The following is a 10835-nucleotide window of genomic DNA, read 5'->3' as shown; positions in this document are numbered from 1 at the left end:
TGCTTCTCTTCTAGAAAACTTCAGAGTTAAATTGTTGAATTTTGTTTTAAATTTATGTTCCTCAGGTATTTGCTTTTGAAGGCATTTAGACATCTGTCTATAACTTTGGTGGATTTCCAGCTTGCACATCTGTATGTCAAGGTAGAAATAACATCTGAGTTGAAGCTTACTTTATCTTTTAATGAAAGCTGAGTTTCTCACCTAATTATATAGCTCTGGGAGCTGGGACTTTAGGGAAAAAAACATCAAATAATGAGAGATTCAAGCTGAAATCACGAATGTGGGCAACACAGCAAGCTCACCTGGCTACGTCTAAGCAATATAGTATTATGAGTAGGCTTGGCAGAATACATTTTAAAAATAATTTAAAAGGATAATACTGATTTATTAAACTTTTTTAGATTTTTATCTATTTAAATTTTCATATTTGTGCAAAATCATGGGTGTTTTAAGCATTGTTTTCTATTTTTATCTATTTAAATTTTCACAGTTATGGAAAATTATGGGAGGGATCAGACAGTTATTTAATGACAGACACTGAGATTCAAAAGTTAAAGCTTTATAGACCATTAAAACACAAATTGTCAATATCAAAATATACAAAGTAAATATCGTTAAATCAACAAATCATACCTATTTTTACTATTTATTTGCGAGTTCATTGGTAACAAGCCTAATCTGAAAGTCTGAATCACTTGATTTTGACTCTTATAAATTCTCAAGCTGTATTTTTCTTACTTTATCTATCTGTACATTTCTGTTATTATCAATGGAAATTTTTTTCATTGGTTTGTGTGCATATGGTACAATCAATGTTTACCAACATTTATCAACAAAGATCTAATTCTTCCAAGCCTAGCTATGAAGCAGCTTGGCCAGGCTATGTCCAAATAGCACTATGTTACAAGGTGGCACCACCCAGCCATGTCCTACCACTTTCATGACTGGAGGGATATAGTATTGCTTACTCTCACAGTTTTACTGCAAGTCTCATGCTATTTGGCTGTGCTTAAAGCCCTAGCTCCTAGAATAATGTGAATGTTTGAAAATCTCAGTTGTCACAAAAACAAAAAAACAAGTTTATAACCCCCAGGTTTGCAAAGCAATGTTGGTGTGTACCCCAAAGGGTCAAAATACAGAAGTCTGATAAAAGGACCCTTTATTAAATCTCATGAATTTTAAACCCATTTTATGACTTTTGAGGGCCTAACTCATGCTTGTTGAATACTTGGGACTGAGAGTACTGAGGCAACCTGGGCTGACTTTGTCCAAATGCTATCGTGCTAGGAGACAACCTCACTTAGTCATTCTAAAGCACCACCATCCAAGAGGCAACCTCGTCCAACCATATCCAAATGCCACCTCTTCATCAGGTGACTTGGCTGGTAGTATCAAAGTGCCATCACATCAAAATTCAATTTTGTTCAATTGTTGTACCACCACTAGTCTATAATGTTCACTTACCTATCACTGTGGTATTAGGTGACTTGCTCTAACTGTGATTAAGAGCCACTATGACCACAAGGTGCTTTGGTGCAGCCTTATCAATTTTCTTGGTATCTAAATATTTTTAGGGCTAGGAAAGCATCATCATGTAATACCATTTTTGATAAATTGAGTCACAACCAGGATAGATGTTCCAGAAGTTCAAAGATGAAAAAGATGGCAGACCTTTGCTAGATCTACCCATGTGTTTATAAAAGGCCTAATAGAGCCTAAAAATAAATGATCAGAGCTTTAGAAGAAATGCTGAACCCTACCCCAAAGGCTGTTAACAATTTCACATCTTGATACACATCAGCATACACCTACACGATGGTGCATTTTATCTCTCTTTTGAAATATAAAAGTAACTTGAGGGTTGGGGGTTGGGAGGTAGAGGGGTTTGCTGATTGCAAGAAATATGGAATGACAATTAATGTCAGGAGGACAGAAAGGATAAAAATAAGTAAATTTAGCAATGGACAAGGTAGGTAACATCTTTATCTTGATGGTCAAGTGGTGAGTAGTTTCCCCTTTTAGGGTGTCTAATAACATCAAATGGAGGACAGAACAAAAAAAAAATCGGAAGGATACAGCTTGCAAAAGATACATTCAACAATTTTCAAGGACTTCTGTGTTGTCAAAAATGAAAACTACACATCTGCACTAGATTGCTGAAGTGCAACAAATGATCAACACTCTTGAATGGATATGAGAGCTGGGCACTTAAAAAAGACACCGAGAGATGACTCCGGGAAGTGGAGTTTTGGTGTTATGGAAGAAAATTAAAAATTTGCTGGATAACCAAAACTATGAACAATGAGGTGATGAGAAGGATAAGTTTAAAAAGATCACAATTACATGAGACCCTTGGTAAGAGAACAACATCTTTCTGCGGACACATTGCTTGCTGATCACAGAGTGACTCAATTCCAGTACTCAGACTATATCAGCCAAGATTGCAGGCAAACCAGGAAGGGGAAGAAAGAAAGCCAGCTATGTCAGAAATATCACCAGATGGGCTGGTATCCAAAGGCGAATGGAAGTTTTACAACACAGTCGAGACTGCAAAAGATGAAAGGTGGTTGTTGACAGCCTCCGTATCGGAGATGTTGCTTGTAGAAAAAGAGTATTTCGTAATAGTGAAAAACTTTGAATCCATTGTATACTTTCAGGGACTGTAAAAAATGATACAGCAAAAACCTAATTAAAAAAAAAAGTGCATGACTGTCTTTGCACATACACATATGCACCTGCCCTTACATATGGACTTTACTGCATGTAATGAGAAAAGCAGTGGGTTTGCACTTGCACCAAGCTAGACCCCAGGAACATACAAACAGAATATGCAACTAGAAAAAGGGTCAAAGGGTTAACTGGACCTATCCAGTCTCTCTGTCCCCAGACCCAATCTGGGGCAGGAGCCCAATCATCACCTCCAGGTTTGGTTCACCAACATCCAAGGGACACAAACAGTGAGTGTAGCGGGAGCATGAGAAACAATAAAGGGACAGCAGAGAGCAGGCCTTTATCTAAACTGAGCCACAAGAATGCAGTTGGTGCCTGCTTGCCACCAGTTTACCATTCGTGGCCTTCCTGGAGTATCATCAAGGACAAAGGAGAAGGGAATTGACCTCAAAAATTCTTACAAATCAAATTACAGCAGGCTTAAATGCCTGAGGATACAGTCTCCAGCCAGGAGATCTGAAAGTGACTTAGGGAGTGGGGATTCACTCTCTAGGCCAGTGGTTCTCAACTCCGGTCCACTGCTTGTTCAGAGAAACCCCCAGGTACCCTGGGTTGGTTTGTTTACCTGATGTGTCCGCAGGTTCGGCCGATCGCAGCTCCCACGGGCCGTGGTTTGCCGCTCCAGGCCAATGGGGGCTGCGGAAAGCGGCGCGGGCCGAGGGATGGGTTAGTCACCCTTCCCGCAGCCCCCATTGGCCTGGAGCAGCGAACCAGGGCCAGTGGGAGCCGCGATCGGCCGAACCTGCAGACGTGGCAGGTAAACAAACCAACCCAGCGTGCCAGGGGCTTTCCCTGAACAAGCGGTGGACCAGAGTTGAGAACCACTGCTCTAGGCATATATGGCCATTTTCCTGAGCTCTGGGAGCCACAGGTCATTCTGGGATAAAAGGCCCAAGAGCTGAAAGTTGAATCACATTTTTGATCCAATAATTGTGGATCAAAAAAGAAGTAAGGCTGGGGAGGAAAAACTGGAGGCCTAGGCACAGGGTAGAAAGGTCCAGGCTAAGAGGAAATAAAACCAAGCTTTTGCCTTTTAACATTCTGAGAAACCAGCATGCCAAGGGTTCAATCCTATAACCATTATTTATGCTAGGAGGCCTTACTTATATGTAAAGTCAGACACTTAGGCACAAAGCCACCCAATTTAGGATTAATCCATTTTTCAGATAGAGTCATTGGCAATCATGTATAGCGGGGTGGCCCACCTGAGCCTTCAAAGGAGCCAGAATTTACCAACATACATTGTCAAAGAGCAACAGTAATGCGTCAGCAACCCCGCATCAGCTCCCCACCCCCACTCCCAGTACCTCCCACCCACTGGCAGCCGCACTGATCAGCACCTCCCCCTCCCTCCCTGTACCTTCTGATTAGCTGTTTCATGGGGTGCAGGAGGCTCTGGGGGGGAAGGGGAGAGGAGCGAAGGCACAACAGGCTCAGGGGAGAGGGTGGGAGGGGGTGGACTGGGGGCAGGGCCTGTAGCAGAGCCAGGGGTTAAGCTGTGAGCACCCCCCGGCACATTGGAAAGTTGGTGCTTGTAGCTCTATCCCCGGAGTCAGTGCCTATACCAGGATCCACATATTAACTTCTGAAGAGCAGGTTGGCCACCCCTGATGTATAGTTTTTGATCATATACATATAATAGACAGATAAGACAGAACTGGTACAGGACCAAGTTATCAAATTCTGAGGTACCAGGAAGATCTCCACTTCATGATGGTAGTCTCAGTCTCTGTACCACTGTTCTCTAACTTTGGCCTGTGTTCACTTGGTTTTTTATATATTATTTTGTCCCTCTATGCCATGTAACATTACACATACCCAGTTATTTATTTACTCAGACTTTCATAACTGGTTTTTCATTCTCCGTTCTGTTATTATTAATTACTGTATTAACATTAACTTTACGTCAGCTATCCTTTTACCATTCAACACACCTTGTCATAAAGTCTTAACATTAAACTAACTGGTCAGTAATTTTTGTAATATTTTAATATAATAGTTCAGTGCATGTGTATCTTCCTAAATTATTCATTAACATAACTTTTATTTTTCTTATTTGAGTAGCAAAGTTATGCAGAACATGCCCTAATGCCTGTGCATTCTTATCTTTTCCAAACATGGATTTTCAAGTTAATTTTGCTCAAGCTTTCACACTATGCTTGTAAATCATAAAAAGCTCTGTCAGCAATTTTGCCTATTGAATTTTGAGGTGTTTATTCAGTTTAGGGCCTTGGTGTTTCATTATTCCCTAGCACTCCTTCCTTTGACACTCTTGGAAATACAATATTTTTGAAGGTGTCACTTATTTTACATGGTGGAGTATGGTGGCGTGTTTCTTTCCTGCCTTTTTTGCCAGACTTTTAATATAAACTATATTTTACAAAACATTATAAGCATTGATATAACTATTAACACTTTTATCCATAACAATATCTTAAAACTGAATGCTGCAACCATATGTTCCCAACTGTATTTATTAGATCCCACCAGCTCTATTTGATTATTTACTGTATTCAGGTTTTTTCACATAGGTAAGAAATGATTTATATTTCATTTTAACAAAGGTTTTAGGTTTATGTTTAATTTAGCAATAGCCTAGGTCAGTGTTTCCCAAACTTGGGACACCGCTTGTTTGCCACAGTTCGCCACTGCAGGCCAATGGGGGCTGCGGGAAGAGGGGCGGGCCGAGGGATATACCGGCCACCGCTTCCCGCAGCCCCCATTGGCCTGGAGCAGTGAACCGCGGCCAGTGGGAGCCGCGATCAGCCGAACCTGTGGACGCGGCAGGTAAACAAACCGTCCTGGCCTGCCAGGGGCTTTTTCTGAACAAGTGGTGTCCCAAGTTTGGGAAACACTGGTCTATCCCACAGATGGGTTGCATAGTCCCTAAGGCTCACACCTATTCAATGAGACTACTTACATGTGCTGGAGAACAAGTAGTACCACTGAAATTTCCTTTGTTGGAAAACTTTGCAGGAATAAATAAACACGTTTCTCATTTGAAGTTTCACTGCTGAACCCTTTTAAAGTTACCTGCACGAGGAAAAAAAGGTCACAAAGATATCTGTTAATTCATTCAGTGATCTTTCCTTACCGGTTATACTGAAGAGTATACAAGTACAACCTCCTGTGAACAGGTTTATAAGTGACAGCTGAAATAGAGTGAATTCGGAAATCTATTCACCCCAGGGCCAAATGTTATTTATATGTAACCCTTCTGCCAGGCCAAGTTGATAGCAGCAAGGGCCGGGTTCAGTACACAGGAGTTCCCTCTCATCAAAGCAAATGCAAAACTGGCTCGAGCCCCCACCCAGTGACCTGGGAAAATCTTACACACCCCCTGGGCGCCTCAAAGAGACAACACTTCCCCTCTCGCAAGCACAGAGTCTCGGTGTAGCAGAGAATCTTTAATAACATGAGGTAAACGACATCAGCATTAAATTGGGGAAACACCACAACTAGTGTTCATTAACCAAACCATGAGCAAAGACCCACCCCAGCAAATTGGGCCACATCCTTTCCCTCCGGTTCTTGAGTCCCAGAACCCAAACGTCTCTTGAGTCCAGCAATCCACAAATCACCCAAAGTCCAAAAAGTCCAGCCCCAGAGTTCAAAAGTTCATCTGCATAGTGTTACTCCCCAATCTGGCTAAAATGTGCCTGTGTGTGGGGGAAAGAGGTAAGGGGCACCTTACGTGTCCTGAAGCTGACTGCCCCACAGGGCTCTGCTCCGCCGTTTCACAAACGGCTCCGCTCCACCACGACCGGCTCTGCTCTGCTTGCCTCGCCGTCTCACAAACAGCTCTGCTCTGCTCGCCTCGCCATCTCACGAATGCTCCGCTGTCTCACAAACGGCTCCGCTCTGCACAGCTCACCTCGCCGTCTCACGAACACTCCACCAGCCTATCCACAAACAGCACCACTGCACTCTAGATCTTCCGGCTCCCCACTACTTGACACAGTGCTCAGTGATTTCAGCTCATAGTAGTGGGAGCCTTAGTGCTGGTGCACCATAAGGCCAAAGTGAATTCAGCACAGTACCTGTAGCAAGACTCTTAACAGACCCAAAATTAGCTCTGACATTCCACAGTGGAGAGAGACAGAGATGCAATGGGTGTTTCAGGCCCTCACAATAGGGCCCACACCATCTGGTACTAATACCTGTCTCAAGCCTCTCTCCATTCACAGAGTTTTGGAACCCATGTCCCTTGCCTAGCGAGTGCTACTTAGTTGATGGTGAGTCCCTCCATCATAACTAAAGGCCAAGTACAGTTCCAAGCACAGTTCCCATAATCAGGGTAATAACAATTTATTCTTCCCGCCCCAATACAGAGACACTGGGGATCCCACAACAGCCAAAGTGACCATTTGGGCAGTTATGGCCTCATTCTAGGCGGGGTAGGTGTGCCTATGCAAATGAGAGCAGCCCCTGAAGTTCTTTTCCACAACTTGCCACACCTCACCACCAGATGTCAGGGTGGAGCTCATCCTGACTCTGCTTACATATATTACAGCACCTAATTTTAGTTAATTATTTAGCTGTCACTCAAGCAGCTGTCACTGAAAGTTCTTACCACACTAGGTCATTACAGTTGCAAATTATGGACTTCTAAACTGCAAAGTATATATAGTGCAATATCATTTTGAAAGCAAGTCTTTATAATGACAGAAATTTTTATGTCCCAACTCTGCCCTAAGACACAGTTAAAGCTGTTTGGCAAACAGATTGATCTACCATGAAAACAGGTTCCATAGTGAAGTTATAACCTTCAGGATTTATTCCATGTATTTCATTTGTTAACCAGTGTTTACACACTGCCTTTCAGGATATTTAAAAAGTGACTACAACTTGCTGTTAGACACACAGCAGACAAACCAACTCACATGCAATATAAACAAATGACAAACAATCCCCTGCCGACCTTCTCCTTCAAAAGAAAACTGGCAGCGATATTTTTGTAGTGTATTTGCTTTAATGTCCATTGTTTGTAAAACTGCCCTAGAAAACAAAATGTCTCTTCCTACAGATTGTTCTTTTATATTTGGCAAACATTACTTTTGTGTACAATGTTTCTTAGTGGTTTAATAATATTTATCTGTTATTTAGATTGATTAATTTGTTGAGAAGTATTTTGATATCTTTGGTAACAAACACTATAAGTGCAAATTATTATTATTTATTATTACTAACAGTAACAAAATTGGAACAGAAACCAAATTGATTCCAATTTATGTTACTTATGACTTCCTTTCACTAATAACAATATTTTTCATTTATACAGGGCAGTTGTAACAATTCTTCTAATCATATAATTTTTGATAGGTATCCATGCCCCATCTGTGATGTTGTTCTATTTAAAAGTCTGTATTAGATCACATCCTTCTCCTAATCCCCACCTTCTTTTTCTCCAGGGAGCTGTCGGTATGGCTCCTGCAGTCCCTCCATTCCCCTAGATATAATTCTTAGACTCATGTACATTTATGGCACTGTTCCATTATGAGCCTATCATATTGAAGGACCCCCAAATTATTTTACAAACTATGGGCCAAATTTTGAAGTTCCTAATTGTGTAAAACTCCTATTGACTTCAACAGAAATTTTACACAATTGAGAGCTGCAGAATTTGGCCCAATATGCGTTATGCTAATAAATATGCTTCATAAATTATTTGGATAATGGCATAGAACATACACGTATAAAGTTTGTGGATGATACCAAGATGGGAGGGGTTGAAAGCGCTTTGGAGGAGAGGATTAGAATTCAAAATTATCTTGACAAACTGGAGAAATGGTCTGAAATAAACAGGATAAAATTCAATAAGGACAAATATAAAGTACTAATTTAGGAAGGAATAATCAATTGCACATATACAAAATGTGAAATGACTGCTTAAGAAGGAATACTGCAGAAAAGGATCTGGGAGTCATAGTGGATCATAAACTGATAAATTGTTTTCCTTAACTACAAAGGAACTAAAATGTGCATTAGGAAGTGTTAGTCATTGTCAAGTTTCCTTCCCCACTCTGAACTCTAGGGTACAGATGTGGGGACATGCATGAAAACCCCCTAAGCTTATTTTTACCAGCTTAGGTTAAAACTTCCCCAAGGTACAAACTATTTTACCTTTTGCCCTTGGACTTTATTGCTGCCACCACCAAGCGCCTAACAGATATATAACAGGGAAAGAGCCCGCTTGGAAATGTCTTTCCCCCAAAAATCCTCCCCAAACCCTACACCCCCTTTTCTGGGGAAGGCTTGATAAAAATCCTCACCAATTTGCATAGGTGAACACAGACCCAAACCCTTGGATCTTAAGAACAATGAAAAAGCAAATAGGTTCTTAAAAGAAGAATTTTAATTGAAGATAAAAAGTAAAAGAATCACCTCTGTAAAATCAGGATGGTAAATACCTTACAGGGTAATCAGATTCAAAACATAGAGAATCCCTCTGGGCAAAACCTTAAGTTACAAAAAGACACAAAAACAGGAATATACATTCCATTCAGCACAGCTATTTTATCAGCCATTTAAACAAAACTGAATCTAACGCATATCTAGCTAGATTACTTACTAAGCTCTAAGACTCCATTCCTTTTCTGTTCCTGGCAAAAGCATCACACAGACAGAGAGAGCCTTTGTTTCCCCGCCCCTCCAGCTTTGAAAATATCTTGTCTCCTCATTGGTCATTTTGGTCAGGTGCCAGTGAGGTTATCCTAGTTTCTTAACCCTTTACAGGTGAAAGGGTTTTTCCTCTGGCCAGGAGGGATTTTAAAGGTGTTTACCCTTCCCTTTATATTTATGACAGTCATAAATTGTGTGTGCAAATACAGTCTTTTAATGTGTCTTCACCTTTTCCAGAGAAAACTTTGGTTTTTTTTAGTGTTCCTGGAAGTTTGGATCTAAACTTTTTCTCTCTACATTTTATCTAAAGAGTTTGTGTCAGCAAAAAGCAGTCTAGTCTTCTTACAATGACAAGCACACATACAGGAAATACTGACCTTAATAAAGATTATTTTTTTAAAAATGAAAATCAGCATATAGTATGAATCCAGCTGTAGTATCTGATTATCACATGCAGTGGCTTTGCAGAAAGCATATAATGACCATATAATGACCAATTGAAGGTAGATACACAGATATCAGAGTGGCTGACTGTATTAAATCATTTGCAAATGGAGAAGGGGCTAGACCCTGCATTTTAAGATCCTTTGAGGTGCTTTTTGCCTCCTGAAAGGGGTTGGACACCTCTAACTTCCACTGAAATCAAGAGGAATGTAAGGTACTCAGCACCTTGCAGGATCCCCAAGGGAACTTCCAGACAATATTTATTATAGAATCGTAGGACTGGAGGGGACCTTGAAAGGTCATCTAGTCCAATCCCCTGATAGGTGTTTGTCTAACTTGCTCTTAAAAATCTCCAATGATGGAGATTCCACAACCTCCCTAGGGAATTAATTCCAGTGCTTAACAGTTAGGAAGTTTTTCCTAATCCAACCTAAACTGCCCTTGCTGCAGTTTAAGCCATTGCTTCTTCTCCTAACCTCAGAGGCTAGGGAGAACAATTTTTCTCTCTCTTCCTAGACTAAGCAAACCCATTATTTTTCTATCTTCCCTCAGAGATCATGTTTTCTAGACCTTTAATCATTTTTGTTGCTCTTCTCTGGACTTTCTCCAATTTGTCCACATCTTTTCTGAAATGTGGTGTCCAGAACTGGACACAATACTCCAGTTGAGGCTGTATAGGCACAGAGTAGAGTGGAAGAATTACTTCTTGTGTCTTGCTTACAACACTCCTACTAATACATACCAGAAAGTTGTTTGCTTTTTTTGCAACAGTGTTATACTGTTGATTCAAAACTCATATTTGGCTTGTGATCCACTATGACCCCCAGATTGCTTTCTGCAACACTCCTTCCTAGGCTTCCCATTTTGTATGTGTGCAACTGATTGTTCCTTACTAAGTGGAGTACTTTGCATTTGTCTTTGTTGTATTTCATCCTATTTGCTTCAGACCATTTCTCCAGTTTGTCCAGATAATTTTGAATTTTAATTCAATTCTCCAAAACACTTGCAACCTCTCCCTGGTTGGTATCATCCACAAACTT

The sequence above is a fragment of the Lepidochelys olivacea genome (assembly GCF_965140295.1).
Source record: "Lepidochelys olivacea isolate rLepOli2 genome assembly, chromosome: 8".
Lineage (NCBI taxonomy): Eukaryota > Metazoa > Chordata > Testudines > Cheloniidae > Lepidochelys > Lepidochelys olivacea.
Note: the sequence above shows the minus strand (reverse complement) of the source record.